The sequence below is a fragment of the Pan troglodytes genome, chromosome 5, assembly GCF_028858775.2.
Source record: "Pan troglodytes isolate AG18354 chromosome 5, NHGRI_mPanTro3-v2.0_pri, whole genome shotgun sequence".
In the NCBI taxonomy this organism is placed as follows: Eukaryota; Metazoa; Chordata; class Mammalia; order Primates; family Hominidae; genus Pan; species Pan troglodytes.
The window spans coordinates 179613917-179637742 of record NC_072403.2 but is presented as its reverse complement, the minus strand read 5'-3'; positions in this window follow the sequence as shown (position 1 = coordinate 179637742).

The window sequence follows — 23826 nt, the reverse complement described above, 5'->3', positions numbered from 1 at the left end:
TGTAATAAGCGAGGATTGTGCCACTGCACTGCAGCCTGGGCAAACAAGACCTCTTCTCCAAAGACACGGTCCACTGACCAAAGACCCTCAGAGTGCCTGTGATGTCAGAATTAGTCAGGCACTAAAATTACCCGGCTTTTTTTCACTATTCTCAAGCAGGCGGTGGTGTTTCCACTGGTGCAAAATATGCACAAGGGCGTAGGAAGCTAAATGTCTTTATTTTATGTATTTATTTATTTTTGGGTTGGAGTCTCACTCTGTCGCCCAGGGTGGAGTGTAGTGGCCCAATCTCGGTTCACTGCAACCTCTGCCTCCCAGGTTCAAGCGATTCTCCTGCCTCAGGCTCCCAAGTAGCTGGGATTACAGGGGCCCACCACTGCACCCAGCTAATTTTTGTATTTTCAGTAGCGATGGGGTTGCACCATGTTGGCCAGGCTGGTCTTGAACTCCTGACCTCACGTGATCCACCCGCCTCGGCCTCCCAAAGTGCTGGGATTCCAGGCATGAGCCACCCGCACCTGGCCTGCAGCTAAATGTCTTCAAAGAGTTCTATGTTTTGATTTCTAATGTATTTGTAATTCACCTAACCAATCATCTAGTCACGTATATTAATGCATTTATGAATTGAAATAAAGATGACAGTACAAAAAATTAAGCTTTTTGTCTTCTACAATCACCACTGCAGAAGAGAAGCAATGTAGTCAATGGTGTGCTAGGTGTCACGGTTTTCATCTGGAAGTGATACACAACACTTCTGCTCAAAGCACATCACACGGCCACATCAAACCTCATGAAGGGTGAAGTGCAGTCTCACGAGGGTGGAAGGAGAAGAAACGTTTGTTAACTGCCCTAATAACTTCCCACCAATTTTGTGAAGAAGAGAAACATGTTTGAAGCTGTCTTAACAAACATATGTAAGAAACATATCTATATCTTTACACTGCATGTCATTTTCATATTCTTTGTAATTATCTGTATTTTACAGCTTTTTTGTTTTTTTTTTTTTTTGAGACGGAGTCTCACTCTGTCACCCAGGCTGGTGTGCAGTGGCGTGATCTCAGCTCACTTCAAGCTCCGCCTCCCAGGTTCACACCATTCTCCTGCCTCAGCCTCCCAACTAGCTGGGACTACAGGCCCCCGCCACCACGCCCAGCTAATTTAGATTTTTATAATAAATATTATTTTTATAATCTAAGCAATAGCAAATTAAACAATAAATGTTTTTCTAAAGGAACTCACAGAGTGTCATAGACAGGAAGTCGGAGTAGCCCAAAGAAGTTTAGATGAAATCATCTCAAATATCTGTACAGCTGTTCCAACTTACAGCCTGCTGAGTCTTCCCTTAGGAAACCATGTGCCTGTCAACGTTCCTGTGGGATTTGGCCAGATGTGGAGTGGGGTTCAGGCACGTGGTTCTGGCCTCATCGTGGGGTGTGTCTGGTGAGGCTCTGCCTGACGTCTCCAATCATACTGTTTATTTAAAAAACAGTAATGAAACAAGAAAAGAAACAACTTTGCAAGGTATTTATTTTCAGTTCTGGCAATAAGGAGGAAAGGCTGACGCAGTAGACAGGAATCTCACTCACTGAAATTAGGCCAATCTGAAATCTATGTTTTCTGCCAGGCAGAAAAAAGAAAAGGTGTGATTTTTGTTATTTTTAATTTTTATCTTATTGGGAACAGAGGAAATCATTTCGCCATCCTGTTTTTTTCTAGGAGGTTTATTTAAGTCCCTCTGTTTTCCCCTGTGGTAGAGGTAACGTTGATGAAGACAGCTGGTTGAGAGACTTATTAACGAAGTCATCTGCTTGTATTTGGATGCAGCTCGGCCATGAAGAGTGCTGAGAGAAAAAGAAAAGCAGTTTTCCATGAGGTGAGAATGGTGCTAAGACACCGTTTGTTCTGCTGGAAGCCCCAGGGGGATTTTGCCTCTCCCCAGGCTGGCCCCCATTCAAGCTCACTTTCTGACTAACGGAGACTGTCCGACAGGTCTGCGGATCAGCTTCTGTGATTCCCACCTTGTCTCTGCAATAGAAACTCCAGAGCGTCAAACTCACTTTGTGGAGCTGTGCTGTTCTCCTCTTTCATTTTCCTGTGTAAGGTGTGACCTGGGAAAGCCTTGGAAAATCTAGCTCAGCCCAAGGGAGGCTCCTTAAAGGCAAAGGCCCATAAGGCAGCTGACCCAGGAGACCCTGACAAGCAGTCCCATTGCTCCACGCAACAGCATCCCCAGCTTGGGCCCGTGGTTCACGCCACCTAACAGGTGGGGTTGAAGCCACGGTGAAAATACTAGTTTCCTAGTTGTGCCATCGCCTCTTGGTGTGAGGACCACACCGCACTGTAAAGGCCAAACATCCCTCTATGTGGAATGCTTTCGCCAGTTTGCTTTTTCAAGCAATGATTATTTTATTATGAGATATTTTAAGCTTGTAGAAAACAATAAAAAGAAAAACTATCTACACATCATTCAGCTTTGTCAAATTTTACCACTTAGCCATATTTGCTTCATATTTTTTAAAAAATAAAGGAAACATCACATATTCAGTTGAAGCACTCATTGTAGGTGGCTTTCGTCCCAAGACCATTCCTCTTTCCACTTCCCCATAGGCATCATTATTCTAAATTGATGTTTACCATCCATTGGTGTATTTGTATTCTTGTATTACATGTGTATGATTGCATAAACAGTGTAGCATTATTTTGTGTATTTTACAAACTTTGTAGAAATTACACTGTATATATAGTTCTGAAACTTACTTTTTCAGCTCAGTGCTATGTTATGTAGCTTTATGTACTTAAGTTCACTCATCGCAACACTGCAAAGTTCTCAATTGCGGAATATACTACAACATAGTCACACATTTTTTTCCTGCTGAAAGATGTTTTTGTGTTACCAGTCTCTATCACATGAACAATCTATATTTTTGTTTCATTTCCTTGTCGAGGCTTTGTCTGGTTTTGGTATCAAGGTAATGCTGGCCTAAGAGAATGCATTAGCAAATATTCTCACTCCTTCAATTTTCTTTAGGAGTTTCTGTATGCTTGGTATTATTTCTTCCTTAAATATTGGGAGAATTCACCAGTGAAGCTATTGGAGTTTCCTTTGTGGAAGGTTTTTAACTACAAATTCAATTTCTTTAATCCATATAAAAGTATTCAATTTACCTGTATTTCTTGAGTGAGCCTGGGAAATTTGTATCTTCCAAAAAATTTGCCATGTAATCTACATTTTAGAATTTATTAGCACAAATTCATTCATATAACCCCTTATTATTCTTTCAGTATCTGTAGCATCAGTAGCAATGTCACTTGTCAGTGATGATATTGGCGTGTTAAAACTTCTCTCTTTTTTTCTGATCAATCTGGTTAGAATTTTTCAATGTTATTGATTATCCCAAAGAACCATCTTTCAGTTCCTTTGATTATTGTTTTTCTGCTTTACATCTTATTGTTTTGATCTGATCTTTATTTTTTCCTATCCTCTGTTTACATGTACCTTAATTTACACATCGTTTTTCCAGTTTACTAAGGTGAAAGCCAAAATTATTGATTAGAGGCCTTTCTTCTTTTTTAATATGTGTTTAGAGCTAGAAATTTCTCCTTACTTTCTGCTTTCGCAACATCTCATAAGTTTTGATATATACGCTTTCATTTTCATTCAGTTCATAATGCTGTCTGTCATTGTTTTGTTTGGTTTTGTTTTTGAGACAGAATCTTGCTCTGTTGCCCAGGCTGGAGTGCAGCGATCTCAGCTCACTGCAACCTTCCCCTCCCAGGTTCAAGTAATTCTCCTGCCTCAGCCTCCCAAGTAGCTAGGATTACAGGCACCCACCGCCATGCCCAGCTTTTTTTTTTTTTTTTTTTTTTTTTGTATTTTCAATAGAGACAAAGTTTCACCATGTTGGCTGGTCTCGAACTCCTAACCTCACGTGATCCACCAGCCTTGGCCTTCCAAAGTGCTGGGATTACAGGCATGAGTCACTGTGCCTGGCCCCATATTTGTCTTAGAATTGAGTGATTACCCTATTTACATGTAATGTAATTTTTTTTTTTTTTAGATGGAGTCTCGTTCCCGTCGCGCAGGCTGGAGTACAGTAGCACAATCTCGGCTCACTGCAACCTCCACTTCCCAGGTTCAAGAGATTCTCCTGCCTCAGCCGCCCGAGTAGCTGAGATTACAGGTGTGTGCCACCAAGCCCGGCTAATTTTTGTATTTTTAGTAGAGACAGGGTTTCACCATGTTGGCCAGGCTGGTCTCGAACTCCTGACCTCAGGTGAACCACCCGCTTTGGCCTCCCAAAGTGCTGGGATGACAGGTGTGAGCCACCACGCCCGGCCTGATGTGATTATTAATATTGTTAGCTTTAGTTCTATCATTTTACTATTTGTTTCATGTTATCTCGTTTGTTTATTGTTGCCTTTTCCTATTTTTTGCCTTGTTTTAAATAAATTGTGTACTTTTCATTTTATTTAATTTTTTGTTGAATTATTAGCTATAACTATTTTTTCCAATTCTAGTGATTGCTTTAGGGTTAATTGTACACATCATATCACAGCCTGCTTTCCTGTTATTCTACCACTTCCTGTATAATTTATAAACTTACAATAGCATATTTCCATTTCTTCCCTCCCAGTTTTCATGCTGTTGCTGTCATATGTTTTACTGTTTTACATATAAATTATAAACCCTATTATACTGTGCTGTATTTCTCATTAAACACTCATTTATGTTTTAAAGAAATTTTAAAATAAGGAAATTATTTTATATATTTATATATTATATATATATTTGTATTATATTACATAAATATATATATTTATATATATTTACAAAATGTATATTAAAAATGTAGTTACAAATTCCAGTATTCTTCATTCTTTATGGATACCATCTGGTGTCAATTTCAATCTACCTAAAGGACTTCCTTTTAGCATTTTTTATAACACAGTTACGTTGATAATGAATTCTTTCAACTTTGGTATTTCTGAAGAAGTCTTCCTGCTGCCTTTGGTTTTGAAAGCTCTTTTCCCTGGGTATAGAACTCTAGGATGGCAGGGTCGTTTTCTTTTCTGTTTCGTACCTTCAAGACATTGCTCAACTGTCTTCTTGCTTGCATTCTTTCCAAAGAGAAATCTGCTGTCATTCTTATTTTTGTTCCTCTGCACGTAGTGCATAACAAAAATTCAGTGTTTGTTCTCTGGCTGCTTTTAAGATTGATTCTTTATCACTGGTTTTGGGCAATTTATTATAATGTATTCTGCTGTAGTGTTACTCATATCTCTTGTGCGGGGAGTGATTGAGTTTCTCAGAACTGTGAGTATGTAGTTTAAAAAATCAAATGTGAAGACTTTTAACCATTATATCCTCAAATATCTCTTCTGTACCCTTCTCTCTTCTCTTCTTCATGGATTCCAATTACATGTATGTTAATATGCTTGAAGCCATCCTGTAGCTCCCTGACACTATTTTCTAACACATTACGTTTTCCTCAGTATGTTTCATTTTGGATAGTTACCATTGCTGTATTTGTCAGTTCACTAACAATTTTCTATTAATTCCATTGTCTGTGTATTCCATCCATGCATTTTTTAATCTAACCCTCTGTAGTTTAGTCTCTAGACGTTTGATTTAGGCTTTCCTTCTTATATCCTACACGTCTCCCCTTAGACTTCTGCATAGGTGGATTACAGTCACTGGTTAGGGCCCTTGCCTGCCATTCTGACACCCATGTCATCAGTGTTAAGTCCCCTTAGATTGACTGATTTTTCACCTCATTAGGGGTTGTATTTTCCTGCTTTTGTAGATGACTTTTACATGCCTGATAATCTCTGATTGGATCCCAGACATTGCGAATTTTAGCTTACTGGGTGCTGGATATTTTTACATTCCTAAAAATATTCTTGAGCTTTTTTCCTGGCACATAGTTATGTTACTTGGAAACAGTTCGATCCTTTCCATTTTGCTTTTCAACATTTGTCAGGCAGATCCACAGCCATGTATAGTTTAGGGCAAATTCTTCCCTGTGACAGAGCCAGGGCCCTTCTGAGTGCCCCGTCCAGTGTCCTGTGGAATGCGAGGTGCTCTCTCAGGCACTGTTCCAGCCTCTCTGTGAGCACAGCCTCTCTTCCCTCTTTCCCTCTCTTTTCTTTTTTTTTTTTTTTGAGACGGAGTTTCACTCTTGTTGCCCAGGCTGGAGTGCAATGACGCAATCTTGGCTCACCACAACCTCCGCCTCCTGGGTTCAAGCGATTCTCCTGTCTCAACCTCCCGAGTAGCTGGAATCACAGGCATGCACCACCACGCCCGACTAATTTTAGATTTTTAGTAGAGACGCAGTTTCTCCATGTTGGTCAGGCTGTTCTCAAACTCCCAACCTCAGGTGATCCACCCACCTCGGCCTCCCAGAGCGCTGGGATTACAGGCATGAGCCACCGCGCCCAGCCCCCTCTCTTCTTTTCACAGGATTCTTTCCTGGCCTTGTGCAGTCTCCTCACACAATCAGGACCCTGCTGAACGTGTGTGGGGGACCCTTCACTGTCTCTGGGGTTCTGTGGAGGTGCCACTCCCTCCTCTGGGGTGCTCGTTCTCGCCTTGAATTCCAGCTGCTTTGTTCTCTCCCCTCTATATCCTTTCACTCGAGAACCCGCAGAGATCCACTCGGGCGCTCCCTTCCTGCACTGAGTCCTGTAAAGCTCTCTGGTCAGGAAGCCGGAGGAAGCGAGGGCTTTCATCACCTGCTTCTGGCTCTCGGGGATCATTGTCTTTATGGCCTGTGCCCACCTTTGGAAGCTGCTGTTTTAAATATTTTTTATCTTTTTAACTACATTTTGGTTTTTGCAAATAAGACAGTAAATTTCGTTCCTCTCACCCCATATTTTCTGGAATCGGATATCCTTAACATTTTTTTTGTTTATTAATTTTGTATCCAAATATCTCACTGATGTCTTTTAATAATTCTAATAAAAGTATTTTAACATACTGACTATAACAAAGTATTGTTTTGGTTTGTTCTTTCCCCTTTCCAAGACAATCTTTTATTTCTTTGTTTTTGTTTTTTCTGTTCTGCCCACAACATGTGGTTCAGGCACACCTTGCTTTATTGTACTTCACTTTAGTGCCCTTTGCAGATATTGTGGGTTTTGTAAATGGCAACCGTGCATTGAGCAAGTCTATCGATGCCATTTTTCCAATAGCACGTGCTCCCTTTGCATCTCTGTGTGCATTTTTAGTAATTCTTGGAATATTTCTAACTTTTTCATTGTTATATCTGTGATGATGATCTGTGATCAGTGTCTGTGACATTAGTATTGTAATTTTTGGAAGATGCCATGAGCCACACCCATATAAGACAGGGAACTTAATCATAAATGTGTGGTTTTATTTTTTTTTTTCAGCTTTTATTTTAGGTTCCTAGGGTACACGTGCAGGTTTGTTGCCGGGGTATATTGTGTAATGCTGAGGTTTGGGATACAAATGATCCTGTCACCCAGGTGCTGAGCGTAACACCCAACAGTTAGCTTCTCACTCTTGCCCCTCTGCCCTCCTCCCTCTAGTGTCCCTAGTGTCTATTGTTCCCATCTGTATCTCATGAGCTCCCAATGTTTAGCTCCCACTTATAAGTGAGAACATGCAGTATTTGGTTTTCTGTTCCTGCATTAATTTGCTTAGGGTGATGGTCTCCCCCTGCGTCTATGTTTCTGCAAAGGCCATGATTTTATTCTTTGTTGTGGCTGCATGGTATTCAATGGTGGATATGTACCACATTTTCTTTATTCAGTTCACTGGTGATGGGCACCTTAGGTTAACTGCATGTGTTTGCTATTGTGAATAGCACTACGATGAACGTGTGAGTGCATGTCTTTTGGTAGAATAATTTGTTTTCTTTTGGATGTCTACCCAGTAATGGGATGGCTGGATGAATGGTATTTCTGTTTTAAGTTCTTTGAGAAATGTCCAAACTGCTTTCCACGGTGGCTGAACTAATTTACATTCCCACTCACAGTGTATAATTGCTCCCTTTTCTCAGCAGCCTTGCTAACATCTGTTTTTTTTTTTTTTTTGACTTTTTAATAATAGTTGTTCTGACTGGTGTGAGATGATATCTCACTGTGGTTTTGATTTGCATTTCTCTGATGATTAGTGATGTTTGGCATCTTTTCATGTGTTCATAGGCTCCTCATATGTCTTCTTTTGAGAAGTATCCATTCATGACTTTTGCCCATTTTTTAATGGTTTTCTTTTTTTTTTTTTTTTTTTTGCTTGTTCAATTGTTTAAGTTCCCTATAGATTCTGGATATTGGACCTTTGTCAGATGTGCAGAGTTTGTGAATATTTTCTCCCATTGTGTATGTTGTTTACTGTGTGATAGTTTCTTTTGTGTGCAGAAGCTCTTTAGTTTAATTAGGTCCCACTTGTCAATTTTTGTTTTTATTGCAACTGCTTTTGAGGACTTAGTCAGAAATTCTTTCCCAAGGCCTATGTCCAGAATCATGTTTCTGAGGTTTTCTTCTAGGATTCTCATAGTTTGAGGTCTTACAATAAATGTGTGTTCTCACGGCTCCTCTGGCTGGCTATTCCATTGTCTCTCTTCCTCTACTCAGGCAGGCCCCCTATTCCCTGAGACACAACAGGATTGAAATCACTCCAGTTCATGATCCCACAGTGGCCTCAAAGTGTTCATGTGAAAGAAAGACTTGCACGTCTCTCACTTTAAAACAAAAGCTAGAAATGATTAAGCTTAGTGTGAAAGGCTGTCAACAGCAGAGGTAGGCTGAAAACTAGGCCTCTTGCTTCAAACAATTAGCCAATTACATTTGTGAATGTGAAAGAAAAGCTCTTGAAAGACTTTAAAAGTGTTACTCCAGTGGACACATGAAGAGGTAGAGCATTATTGCTGATATGGAGAAAGTTTTAGTGGTCTGGGATAGAAGATCAAACCAGCCAAACATTTCCTTAGGCCAAAGCCTAAGCCAGAGCAAGGTCCTAACTCTTCAATTCTGTGAAGGCTGAGAGAGGTAAGAAGGATGCAGAAGAAAAGTCTGAAGCTAGCAGAGGTTGATTTGTGAGGTTTAAGAAATGAAGCCATCTCCATAAAATAAAAGTGCAAGGTGAGGCAGCTGATGGAGAAGCTGCAGCAAGTTCTCCAGAAGATCTAGCTAAGACCGTTGACGACAATCACTACACTAAACAACAGATTTTCTTTTTTTTTTTTTTGAGTGAATTTCCATTTTATTCATAAGTTAAAATTTTAATTTATGATATGTTAAAAATGGTATAAATTCAAAACTATTTTATAAAATCTATCAGAAAGGGGTCAGATTTCATGCTGATGCACAGTTGTTTTTTAAAATAAAAATTCAACATAAGTTTTCTTTTTCCTTCCCCAAACCAAAATATAGCTTCCTTTTCTCCCTCTTTTTTTCTCTTCTTTCCTCCCTTCTTACCTTCCCTTCTCCCTTTCCTTTGAGTCCTGTAGGGCATAGATAAATTTTATATAGGGGCCATGTTGAATGTGAAAGACAACATGTTCAACAACAGATTTTCAACGAAGATGAAACAGGCTTCTATTGGAAGAGATGCTATCTGGGCCTTTCATAATTAGAGAGAAGAAGGCAATGCCTGGCTTCAAATCCTCAAAGGACAGACTGACTCTCTTGTTAATGGCTAATGCTGCTGGTGACTTTAAGTTGATGTCAAAGCTCATTGACCATTCCAAAATTCCTACGGCCCTTAGAAATGATGCTAAATCTACCCTATCTGAGCTCCAGAAGTGCAACAATAAGGCCTGGATGGCAACACATCTGTTTACAGCATGGTTTACTGAATATTTTAAGCCCAATGTTGATATCTACTGCTTAAAAAAAAAGACTTCTTTCAAAATATTACTGCTCATTGACAATGCACCTGGTCATCCAAGAGCTCTGATGATGTACAAAGAGACTAATGTTGTTTTCATGCCTGCTAGCACACCTATTCTGCACCCCATGGATCAAGGAGCCATTTTAGCTTTCAAGTTTTATTATTTAAAAAATACGTTTTGTAAGGTTGAAGATACCATAGAAAATAATTCCTCTGATGGATCTGGGCAAAGTCAGTTAAAAACCTTCTTGAAAAGATTCACTATTCTAGGTGCCATTAAGAACATTCATGATTCATGGGAGGAGCAAAAATATCAACAATGACAGGACTTTGGAAGAAGCTGATTCCAGCTCTCATGGGTGACTCTGACAGGTTCATGATTTCAGGGGAGGAAGTAATTGTAAGTGAGGAGGAAAAAGCAAGCAAACTAAAATTAGAAGTGGAGCCTGAAATGTGACTGGATTGCTGCCATCTCAGGAGAAAACTTAAACGGATGAGGAGTGGCTTCTTTCAGGTGAATAAAGAAAGTGTTTTCTGGAGATGGACTCTACCCTGGTGAAGATGCTGTGAACACTGTTGAAATGAAAACAAAGTGTTTGTTTTTTGTTTTTTGTTTTTTGTTTTTGACAGAGTTTCACTCTGTCACCCAGGCTGGAGTGCAGTGGCGCAATCTCAGCTCACTGCAACCTCCGCCTGCTGGGTTCAAGCAATTCTCCTGCCTCAGCCTCCTGAGTAGCTGGGACTATAGGTGCAAGCCACCATACCCTGCTATTTTTTTGTATTTTAGTAGAGATGGGGCTTCTCTGTGCTGCCCAGGCTGGTCTTGAACTCCTGAGCTCAGGCAATCCTCCTGCCTCAGCCTCCCAAAGTGCTAGAATTACAGGCATGAAGGATTTCTAATATTCCATAAACTTAGTTAATATAGCAGGGGCTGGATTTGAGAGGATAGACTCCAATTTTGAAATAAGTTCTACTGAGGGTAAAATTCTATCAAAAAGCATCACATGCTATGGAGAAGTCCTTCCTGAAAGGAAGATTCCATTGATGCAGCAAACTTCATCATTGTCTTATTTGAAGACACTGCCACAGCCATCCCAGCCTTCAGCAACCACCACTGTGATCAGTCAGCAGGCATCAACATCCAGGCAAGACCCTTTACCAATAAAAAAGATTTCAACTTGCTGAAAGCTCAGGTGATCATTAGTATTTTTAGCAATCAGGTATTTTTTAAATTAAGGCAGGTACACTGTTTTTTAGACACAATGCAATTGCACCCTCATTTACTGCATTATAGTGTAAACATAACTTGTAAACGCACTGAAAAACCAAAACTATTTGTGTGACTTGCTTTATTGTGATAGCTGCTTCATTAGGGTCATGTGGAGCTGAACCTGCAGTGTCTCTGAGGTGTGTGTGTGGACAAGGTGTCCATTTACTTTGCAGTCTCAGTATCCCGAAAAGAAGGGTTTCCCAAGCTGTAAGGACTTCTTCACTTGGGAAATGCTTTCTTAAATTTTTTGAAACATCGTCTTTTTTTTTACTCTCACATTTGTATTATTTTGAATTAAATCCATTGTTATTGAGAATGTATCTGCAGAAAAACTGCAAATTTTGTGAGGATGTGTCTACCTAGAAAATTTTGCAATTGTTTTTGACCTGAGACCTAGAGTTATAATACATCATTAGATTGCTTTTATAAAATTTTCAGCTTAAAGCTATTTCAGCTACCCAAATAGTATCATTTTTGCTTTAGTTTGTTATTTTAAAAGCATTTATTATTGCAAAACAGTAAATGTGTATTTAGAAACTAGAAAACAGAAAAAAATAAAAATGTTGAGGTCACCATTGTTAACACCATAGTGTATGCTAGGTCTTTTTCTTTCTTCCTTTCTCTATCCATATTTTTAATATTCATTCTTTTTTTTTTACTAAATTGACATTCTATTATAATAGTATTTTGTCATCAATGTTTCTTCATTAATTATCTCCACCTTTTCATGTAATTACATTTTATTTTATCTATACACTGTCCATTTCAAATTTTTCCAATTGTCCTGAAATGTTATTTAGAGCTGGCTTGTCTAAACCAGGACCTGACCCAGAGCCGCAAACTGCATCTGGTCATTACGTCCTTAAATATTTATTAATCTGTCCCCCCCTTTTTTTTTTTTGAGACAGAGTCTCACTCTGTCGCCAGGCTGGAGTGCAGTGGCACAATCTCAGCTCACTGCAGCCTCTGCCTCCTGGGTTCAAGTGAGTCCCCTGCTTCAGCCCCACCCGAGTAGCTGAGACTATAGGCACACGACACCACACCCAGCTAATTTTTGTATTTTTGGTAGAGACGGGGTTTCACCATGTTGGTCAGGATGGTCTTGATCTCCTGACCTCATGATCCACAAGCCTCAGCCTCCCAAAGTGCTGGGATTACAGGCGTGAGCCACCACACCTGGCCGTTACTTTTAACACCTTGATAGATTAAAGTTAAGAATATTTGCTTGAATACATCAGGGTGATGTGAGCTTCATATACATCAAATCAGGAGACACATACTGTGTGATGCTAAGAATGACAACATGAATTAAGATGACAATTGTCTGATGTTTCCAATGTAAAATTATGCTTTGTCAAATATAATTTTTCAAAAGCCAAAAAGAGGATTCTTACAAATAGGAAATGAGTACATGACAAAGACTTATTTAACCCATGACTGGGGGAACAAGGAGCATGGCAATTTTGGTTCAAAGAATTACAGGAAATACAGAAGTATTTATAGCCCCTGAAAAAAAATAATGTTATGATAAGATTTCTAAATTAGCTACAAGAAAGGTTAATGTTTTATACGATGATGAAACGGTAAACGTGGGGTTATCTTTTTCATCAGAGTGACAACATTTGCACCTCTATCAGACATGGGCTCGTTTGTATAAGAAAAGAATCATTTGCATGGAATCAATTTTCTACAGCTTAACACCTGCCCTTACAGAGTTGCTAAATATCCTAATCAATAGTAAACTGTGAGTCAACAAAGACATACAGCCCTAGAGAATTAGATAATCCTGAGGCAGGCATGATAGACTGGCTCAGTACTTCTTTGAAAGGACATGCAGCCTTTTCCATGTTTGGGTCTGGTTTTCTTTTTCCTTTTTCTTTCTTTCTTTTCTTTTTCTTTTCTTTTTTTTTTTTTTTTTTTTTTTTTGAGATGGAGTCTTGTTCTGTTGCCCAGGCTAGAATGCAGTGGTGCGATCTCGGCTCACTGCAACCTCCATCTCCCTGGTTCAAGTGATTCTCCTGCCTCAGCCTCCTGAGTAGCTGGGATTACGGGTGCCCACCATTGTGCCTGACTCATTTTTGTATTTTTAGTGGAGACAGGGTTTCACCATCTTAGCCAGGCTGATCTTGAACTCCTGACCTCGTGATCCACCCGCCTGGGCCTCCCAAAGTGCTGGGATTACAGGCGTGAGCCACCGAGTCCGGCTGGGGTCGGGCTTTCTTAACCTCCCTCCCCATCTCTCGTTTGACTAGAGAGCAATGTGTGCTGTGTTAGTCTGGTACTCCATAGAGTACTTGTTCCTTAAATCTTAAACCTAATGATTGTATCCGCAGTTGATAATCCTCGCCTGAATCAATAATTTCAACAGTGTTATGGACAGTGGACTTTCTAATTCCCTCTTTTTTTTCTTCTACATTATTAGCTGATTTTTTCCAATAAAAAATAACCTAGTCTCAATAAGTGTGGTGGTTGGTTATTACATCAAATAATAAAAATCTGAACCCCAATCCCAGATGAGAACAGGTCTGCAATAATGAATTTTAAGGGAACACTTTTTTCCCCCATTTTGGAGCCCACGGAAAGTGGGATGAGCTTCCTTGCCATCTGTGTTTGCCAAAGGGATTTTCTTAGTGTGCTGTTCTACTGAGGAGGGCCCCATCTTTCTGTTAGGGTTTCAGATTTAATTTCCAACTCCCTGGGGACCTAATGTCACGTGGATACTTAGAGACCAAGTTCCTGATGTTCCCGCCCCTCCTGCGGGCCTGCTGCAGCCCAGACTCCCTCTCTGGCATTTGGTCCCTTTATTCCTGGCCTCTGTGGATTTTGCTTGCTTGTGAGCTAAGCTATATATTTGAAAAGATGATTGACGCTTTTCATTCAGCATTTCTAGTTGTAAAGATGTAGAATGTTCAGCTTATTTGATCCACAATATTGTTTTTCTAAAAAAGTCACTACTTCAACTTTTCTGATTGTTTTTCTGTCTTTCAGGTCTACTGAATAAACGGCCTCTCTGTCAGTGGAGAATAGCTCAATAGTCGGATGACTGCATTCTCTCATCTTCCTTGAGAGGTTAGGCCTGTCACATGGTATTGGTCACATAATATTGCGGTTTTGCGGGGAGAAGACTTCCCGGCCATCCTACAATCGCAGCAAGTATTTACTGAGCTCTATGCTTTGGTAGATGCCACGCTACAGCTTTGCTTTCATTATTATCCTCATAAAACAGGAAAGGTTTCCTTGTCCCCTCGCAGGGCGTGTGAGAGCCGGAGTCCTTGTCCCCTCGCAGGGCGTGTGAGAGCCGGAGTCCTTGTCCCCTCGCAGGGCGTGTGAGAGCCGGAGTCCTTGTCCCCTCGCAGGGCGTGTGAGAGCCGGAGTGGCTCACTTCTTCAGTGCCCCGCTGCCCAGATCTCTAGGGGTGCATACAGATGGGCAGGTTGTGGGGCTCTGACCCCACGACAGTGGCTAGGGTGGATGTCGACAGCTTCTGAAGCCCCAGTGGGCGTGTGTTACCTTGTGCTCCTTCAGTTTTGCCGTCTCTAGGCGGCTTGTGTTAACCAGCTCAATTAGACCCTCTACCTTGTTACGAGGACACAGGACTTCTGCATACCAGGCTCTTGCCTTGGTGTACTGGAAGAATCGGATCACACCTGGGCTTGGAGAATGGGCGCAAGGTTTGATTGAGTGGAGGTAGCTCTCAGCAGATGGGGGAGCCAGGAGGGAGATGGAGTGGGAAGGTTTTCCCCTGGAGTCAGGCTGCTGAGCAGCCGGCCTCTTCTCCCACCACCCTGGCCAAACTCCGCGTGGTTCCGCAGGAATAGCCTGCGGCGTGCCAGTGTCTCAGTGCCTGCCGCGGGCTCTCCAATCCATGTGCGCCTCTGGCCGTCCAGCTGCCTGGGTGTTCTTCAGCTCATGGTCTCCTCTTGCTGTCTTGCCGCTTGGGTCTTGGGGTTTTTACAGGCACAGGCTGGGGGCGTGCTGGGCCAGGGTAGTTTTGGGAAATGCAACATACGGGTGTGAAGGCAGGAGTGCCTGTCCTCACCTAGCTCTGTGGACACAGGCCCGAGGGTGGAGCTCTAGCCAGGGACCCACCTTTCTCTACCCAGCACTTCCCTGCCTCCTTCCCATATCACTTAGTCCTCCCAACAACCCACGACGGCAGGTGTCAATGTTCTTCTTTCCTGCGCAGAGAAAACGAGGCATGAGAAAGTTACTTTGCTTCCCCAAGAGCACGTGTGTAATGAATGACAGAGCGGGCCTGTAGCCAGGTCTGTCGAACCCCAAATCTGTGCTTCAATCTGCTACACCAAGACAGGCTCTCCTAGGAGAGCTCACAATAGGAACTGACTGGGTTTTGCCCTGCATTTTACCCATCCTACAGGGACTCTGCTTCATTCTAGAGAACTTTCACAAGCCCTGGAGATCACAGAAGGGGTCCTGCTGTCCAGATGAGGAAGCTGAGCTCAGAGAGATTCACTAACTTACCTGCAGCCACACAGGTAAGAAATCACTTCCTTCACCATCTCACGTTGCAAACCTACTTTTTACTGAAAAACAGACCCCACGTGATATGCAGGCTGCACTTGCAATGGCGTGTTCCCTCTGCACAGGGTGGAGTCACTTCACACCCAGAATGCGGGTTCTGGGCTCAGGTGTGCTGGTTGCTCCTGCCCCATGACGCTCCCGGGGGAGGGGACTGTGGCAGTGCCTCTGCCTAACGTGGGCCACCGTCAGAGCACTTGCGGCCCCAATGGTTACCACGGCTCCCCGGCTTTAGGCAGTACAGAAACGGCTTGGCAGCCAGCTATTGTGGGGCAACCCCTGTGGATGAAGAGGTCCAGCTGCTGGCTGCGTCCGCTGTCTGAGTTCTGCATGCACTGAAGGACCTAGAAGAGATTCTTTCACAGGCAAAGGCAGTTTACAGGTCTCACTTTCCCTTTTTCCCTTGGAGTGGGGGAGAAAATTAGGTGGAATTAGTGATAAGTGCTTGGTTTACAATATTGGGTTGATTTTGAAATCATGGATTTTTCAGTTCAGATAAAGACTGAAGTGGAATCTAGCTCTCCTTTGGTCTATCTGAGACTTTTTTTTTTTCATCCTAGAAAATAAGATTGGGAAATGAGGTAGACCAGATGTGGAGGCGACGGGCGTTCCATGAAAAGGGTAAGAGCCACAGAAAAAAGCTCACAGAAGAGATTAGTTAAAAGAAAACTCTTCAACTTAAAGAGGTAAATAAGGAATATCAAGTGCTTTAAAAAGATTTCTCACTCCAGAAATTACCTCTGCAACCACAGAGTGTATTTCGGCAGTACCTTCCTTAAGGATTTCTCACCCCAGAAATTACCTTCACAACCACAGAGTGTATTTTGGCAATACCTTCCTTTTTATCTGAAAGTGGCAGGCACTGGCCTTTCTTCACGAGACCTCTGCTTATCCATAAGGCAGAAACTCTGATGCCATTTCCACATTGTCTCTCTCCAAGAACACGCAAGCCTGGTGGCAGGTTTGATTTTCAAGCAGCTTATGTGTGTAAGACAGATGCTTCTCCATTCCTCGAAGGTCCTTCTAGTTCTCTTTAAATTACTGTTTTCTTTGTCGCCGTGTCATGTGGAGGAAGGATGACAGAGGGCAAAAGGATGCGTCCGAGTGAGAGCCAAGGGGCCAGGCATGCGGGGCGCTTTTGGTACCAGCTCAGGAGATTGACAGTTTGCTTCCACAGCTCCAGATTCCTGGGTCTGGGTCTCTCTTAGCAACCACAGCTTCCAGGTGGACCAGCAGGATGAAAAGGACTTTGATCTTGTAAACTCAAGCTTAACTTCCCACCGAAAGCAATGGCATGTGAAAACAGGCCAAATGATTCACGACTGTTTCTTGTTCCCAGATTTCATTCTAAGGGGATGTTTCTGGGTGCTCTAGCTCAGCTCCTGGTTTTTCTTTTAGTAGTAAGAGCCTCAGACAAAAGCTCACTGGCTAACTCTCTGCAGAAAGATGAATTCGCATGGGAAGGTACAAGCAGAACATGCACAGTGTCCTAGTCTAAGAGAACCACTGCCCTCAAATGACCTCCTTATAGTCAGTCAGTTAACAGTGTTTCATGAACACCAGCAAGATAGCAAAAGGTAAATCCCATTAAGTTTTCAAAACAATGACCTAAGTATTTTTGCATATTGAGGTATCATTTGCACACAGTACAATGCACACTTTTCTAGTATATAATTTGATGAGTGTGGTGTGTACTCATGTAACCAGGTTAGAATATTCCACCCTTTACAAAGTTTCCTCAGGTCCTTTGCATTGGATCAACATCCTCCTGTTCCCAGCCCCTGACAAACACTGATCTGAGTTCTGCCTCTGTGGTTTTGTCTTTTTCACAAGGGCATGAAAATGGAATCATGTAGCATGTGTTCCTCTGTGTCTGGTGTCCTGGCACACTGCCGCTGAGAGCACCTGTGCTACTGTGTGCAAGAGTAGCTGCTCCTTTTTACTACAGAATAGCACTCCACAGCAGAGAGACTGCAATTTGTTTTTCCACTCCCAGTGGATGGACATTGGCATTGTTTTCAGTTTTTGTTTTTATTGTGAATAAATCTGCTTTTAGATGTTCATATACAGGACTTGCATGAACATATGTTTTCATTCCTCCTGGGTAAATGCCTAGAATAGTATGCTGTGTTCTATGTAAAGATGGCATCTAACTGTCCAGGGCACTGCCCAGCTGTCTTCTAAAGTAGGTTTCTGACAGGCGGTGTATGGGTGGGTCTCGTGTTTTTAATCTGCTCTGATGATCTCTGCCTTTTCATTGGAATATTCAGACCACTTATGTTTTGTGTGATCATTGTTGTGGCAGTGTCCTATTTGTCCTTTGTTCTTTTTTTCTCTTTTTCTGCCTTCTTTTGGATTCATCGAGCATATTTTTATAATTCCGTTGTATGTAACCTGTAAGCTCACCAGTCATCCCTTCCAGAGCTTCTGCATTGATTGCTCAGAGGCAGAGGATGGATGCTTTCCCCTCACTAGGATGCACAGGTCTCTGCTTGGGATCTGGGGCTGAGGAGGGTTTCCTGCCCTCTCAGCAGTTTGCAGCTTCCATTTTACGTTGGAGAAGGTGAAGGAGTTAGGCTGGGTCCTGCCGTGTCCTCCGGGGTCATTCCTGGGTCTCCTGCTCTTTCCTTCCCCTCTAGTGAGAACAAGCAGTTGTTGCAGGCACGTGGAGAGAGCTGGAGAGTGAGACAGGCTCCCCTTGTGTCTGGGGTCTGCAGGGAGTCCAAGCCAGCACCCTAGCCTCTCTTCTGCCTTTAGGAGCTCATAAAACCTTTGGCTGCATTCTTCTTATCCACTTCTAGGGCCACATTGCTTTCGTCTAGAATCGTCTGAGACTCTGTGTTGCTTTGTTTTGTTTAATGCAAGAAGCAAGGGGCAGATGGTATGATGTTAACAGATGGAGAAGAAGCTGGAATGACTCAATTTCTACTTTCTTTTCCATCTCCTTTATGTAAATATGGTCTTCAAACAGAAAGGGCAGAGCAAACTTGAGAGAACTGAAATCTCAAATAGAAAGTAATATGTGGCATCTGCTGTCTATAAGGAAGTTTAAGCTGTGAGACCCAGAAGATCTAAAAGATCTTAGAAATGAGATGGCCAAGCCCTTGGAGGTAATCCCTGTGGAATCTTGAGGAATGAGAGAAGACAGCAGAACAAAAGAGATGGACAGATGGTGTAGCCTTCGAGATGGGAATAAGGTTGCATGGAGACCACAGATGAGTGAACGCTGTCTATCTGTGGACAATTTTAGTTTAGATGTAAAAAGATGTCTTGGAAAATTCTAGAAACGAAAGCAACAAGCATTGGCTCACTTAAACAGCCATGCCAAGGTGACCTCATTTCCTGTGCGAACAGGCTTGGGAGGTGTGGGAGCTTCACTGCCTCTTAACTCCAGCCAGGCTCTCAGTCTCCCTGAGGACAAGATGGAGAAATGTAGGTTAGAAATAATTCACACACCTGAATATTCACACACCTGAGTAACTGTTCAGAGCTGGCTAAACAGTTATATCTGATAGGGGTATGTCGACTCTGAAGATTTCTGGCTTGTCCTGGGGCTTAATCCTTGGACCTATTTTATTCAACATTGATTGTCAATGCTCTGAATCATGATGCCCATCACTATCCCCCTGAAGAACTCACCAGCTCTTTCCCCAGGTGTGTGGGGATCCGAACTGAAGAGCGCTTTCCAGGAGACAGACTTCGCTGTCCACACAGAGACCAGGACGCATTCGTGGACTCACTTGCCCTAACTTCTGTCATGCTGCTTGCAACGCACGGCCAATCCCAGCATGAATGAAGCCAGCAAGACTTTTCTTGGTGTTTGTTGAGTGGGATTCTGGTGCCTCCTGGCAGATTCACTTTTTACAAAATTATGTTGACAGTCTTGCTTATAGGCCTCAAAAAACTCTGAGTAAGATGCGCTGGTTTGCCTTTGGAACATAGGATAGGCACTGTTATCAGAATCTGCTGCAATCTCATACCAAATTGGAATGTTTTCCCTTTATAGCATTTTTTAAACTTTTCCCACAAAATAACAGCATTGAACCGTTGTCACATTATATTTAATTGCATAATGTCAGCCTCCCTTAAAAGAATGTTGAAAAGATTATACTTTGAAATAGTAATCATGGGGAAATGCCTGACTTGAGGAGTTCAGCAGTTATAAATATTCCTGCAACATTAATTGGCCAATAAATATCTGCTGACTGGGCCTGTGACATGTAACTCAATGGGAACCTTGGAGAAAACCCTGATTTGCAAGATTTCTGGCCCCAGAAAGCACCCAACAGAGCGTGGCATTTAAAGCCTGCTCATCCAGAAGAAGCCACAATTCCTACATCAGATGTTTACGTTGCTATTTTAAAATTCTGGGCTCCAGCTGTATGCGTAGGCACGTACTATGCACCCTACGTACGGGATCCCAGTCACTCCCACTCCCACGAAGGATTTTTTCACAGATGTCTGAATTCACGCTGAATTGTATTGTGTCCTATGTGTTTAATGACAGTCTGAGAATTTGGTGGTGAAGGAAATCACACGGCCTATTCTAGTTACTGTTCAATTGCACCGGCATTCTTTTGTGATCTGGAAATAACTCATGTCTTGCCGTGATGTGATTTAATGTGCAATGTTGTAGGGTTGCATGGTGTGGTGAAGATGATGTGTGCGTCCCTCCCGGCTCCAGCAGGCACTGCTTCCTTCTGCTTGGCTCCGTCGGACTCTACCATGCCCTCGATGCGTGGTGTGGGCTGTGACAGGGCCTCCCAGGAAACAAGACTCATCCTGCTCCTCTCAGGAGCTCACAGTGTGTTTGGGAAGAAAAGGCTTATGCAAGAGGCCATTCAGTTGCCACAGGACAGGGTGGGATCCACTGTCACAATGGAACGTTACAGACAATAAATTTGTAATAAGACGAAGGATATTATTTACTAGAAATTCACATGGGGGCTTCTCATGAGATGACAGAAAAAAAATACAGTTTCCAGGGAGCTCCCAGCTTCATTCCAGTGGAGTGAGACCCCAAGAGGGATCGTGGAGGTTTGGGATCTTCCAGCCGTCTTGGGGGATCTGGCGCAGGCTCAGGGGTGAGGAGTGGGGCAGGAAGGAGGAAGAGACCCCCGTATGGGAAATCCCGGGGGTGACCCGGGACATTGTTGAGAGTAAGTTCAGAGAGTAGAAGGGTCTGGGGACTCCAGGAGGAAAGGGGATTGGGAAGGAGATAAATAGGAATTGTTTAGAAGGTTTGTAGCTATGAACTGGATTCCCTTTAATGCTCTTTGAGAGCTGCTAATAAATATAGGAACTTAATTTTTAAAATTAAATAAAAAATGTTTTAGCTTTACTGAGGTATAATTGACAAATAACACTGCATGTATTTAAAGTGTATGATGCGTGTGTATTTAAAGTGTATGATGTGCTGATGTGACACATTGTGGAAAGATCACCATGGTGAGCGCATGGACGCTGTCAGCAGCAGCAGGCCTGGTGCTACGCAATAGGTCTCCACACAGCTGCAGCTCTGTGCCTTTTCACCAACATCTCCCCATCTCCCACCTCCAAGCTCTGGTCGCCACCTTCTCTCTGCTTCTGTGTCTTCAGCCTCTTTGCATTTCACATATAAGTGGGGTCAGGTAGCATTTTTCTTCCTGTGTTTTTGTTTATATTTTCTTCACTTCCTATATATTTCACTTAGCAAAATAAATTGTCACACACAGACACACACACACACATACACACACACGATGGCATATTACTCAGCCTTAAAAAAGGAGATTCTGCCATTTTTGACCACACGGATGGACTCGGAGGAGCTGAATGTTAATTTGAATACTGGCCCATTGGTTTGGAGGCCTCCCTGTTCTGAAATACGGCTTATGAGGCCTCAAGGATACACATATGAAGGAGTCAGGCCAGAGGGTATCAGTGAGGATGCAGGAGACACAACCTGAGCTCATTCCGGGAGGCAAGATGTTTGGATATGAGGCAGGGAGGGCTTTTCTGGGAGAGGGGTTGGCCTGAGCAGAGGCGTGGCGCTGGGATTCCCCGGACACAGGCAGGAGGGAGCAGGAGGTGGTGCAGTTAGTGCTTAGTGGTATCGGGGAGGAAGGGAGGTGACACCAGTCTATAAGGTAGAATCAGATCATGGATATTCTTGAAAGCCTGGTTGGGAAGCTGCTTTTTAACCACTAGGTAACGAGGAGCCACTTGAAAATGCATAATGATTGAGGAGGTGTGATGAAAATGGAGTGTCTTGAAGCCAGGGACAGAGCTATTCTTTGGCATAAAAATGGATAACCAGGAACTGGATGATTGAGGCAGCAGGGACAATGGAGAACAAGGGAATGAGTGGACAGCAACGGGGAGGCTGGTAAGACCCAGGGACGCTGCAGGGGAAGGAGGGGGCAGCAGGAAAGATAACACTGACGAAGTGTCTGTGATTGCTGCGTGGCATGTGGCAGGCACTTGGCGGATATCTGTGGAGTGTGTCCAAACACGGATACCATGAACATGGTTTTATTCATTCCTTTCTGTAGCTGAGGAAGCTGCTGTCCAGTGAAGCTGGGTGACTTGACAGTGCTTATAGAGCCAATAAGCAGTGCAGCCAAGCTTCAAAATCCGTGTTCTGATTCTAAACCAGGCTCTTCACTTCTACACAACACTTCTTCCAGAAGCTTCTGTGGATCCCGACTCGAGGAGAGTGGACGAGAGACACAGGAAGCTCAGGGGGAAGAGCTCATTCAGGAAGGGAAAAATGGTTACTTTCTGATTGTGTTGGTTTTGAAGTTCTGTCCAAATGTCTGCCCGTTATAGTGATGGCTTGGATCCATTTCAGAAATGGAGGGGAACAGGGAATCTCCCATGTAGCTGTGGGCCGGCACATGCTCTCCCTCTGGCGGGAGGCCCTCTCGGGGTGGTGTATCAGGCTAGTTTAGTCCCTGCGGGCATTGGCTCACCACTGCTAGAGAGCTGGCGTCGCCTCCCAACCAGCAGTGTAAATTGTGCTGGTTACGGAGCCTCAGGCTCTTCATCCTGTCGTTGGGGCCTGATCACTGCTTCTCAGGTGATGCTCCCTAAAGCCGGAGCCAGGGAGCCCCTCTCGACTGCCAGATGCTCCCCAAAGCCAGGGCCAGGGAGCCCCTCCCGACTGCCAGGGAGTGTGAGAGGCGTGGCCCCATCCCTGCTCTTCTCTCTCTTTCTTCCACCAACCTGCCAACCGCCACTTTCAAGGTGCTTTTGTGAGTTTTATTTATTTATACTGCAGAGAAAATTGTTCTTGAACACAGGACTCTGTGGTCTCTTCTCCCCACATTTGAAGTAAACCATCCTGGGTATGTTCCAAGGACCCTTCCCAACCTCACACTCCATGACGCTGTGTTAACTGCATCCTCCTGAACTGGAAGAGGTGCATCCATAGGAGGCAGGGTTAAGGCTTCTGTCTTTGGGGGTGATTTTGCTGACAATCAGCACCATCACCACCGGAAGCCCTGGTGGAAAGTGAAGATTCCGGGCCCACCTCTGATCTCTTGAACAGGAGGCCTAGGAATGTGCATTTGTAGCAGGCTCTCCTGTTATTTATAAATCACTCCTGGGTCAGGAGCGCAATGTTCTTAGTGAACGGTGAGATGAACTGGACAGGTGATTCCTGTGCTCAGGCGACAGCGTTCTCTGTTGCTCTGTCCCAGCCACGGAGTCTGTGTCTGCTCTCCATGATCCTTGTGGTGCAAAAACATCTGTCACGATGGATTCCTGTATGAACTCAGACTGATTCGAAGCTTATCTGTGGATGCCGGCCATGTGCTGGCAACGGGCCATTGCTGTCCCACCATTTGGTTGGGAAGTAGCTCTTCGGGAAATGTCAGCCCAGCCCACCTCTGTCCTGGGTTCCCAGGACAGCTGAGCAGGACAAACTGGAGCTCGTCTACCACAGTCCAGGTGTGCAATGGGATGGCCAGCCCAGAGCCTGCTGGGGAGACAAGACCCAGCACCCTTCAGCCACCTTCAATTGCCTTGTCTGTATTTGACAAGCTGAAGTCAGGCTGTCACATGTTCACCTTCAGGGTCTGATCAACCCCGAAGGTGCCCCAGACAAGCATCTTGCAAACAAATAACACCACCTTGAGAAGCCTTTGTCTTGAATGCTATGTGCTTGCTTGCTTTG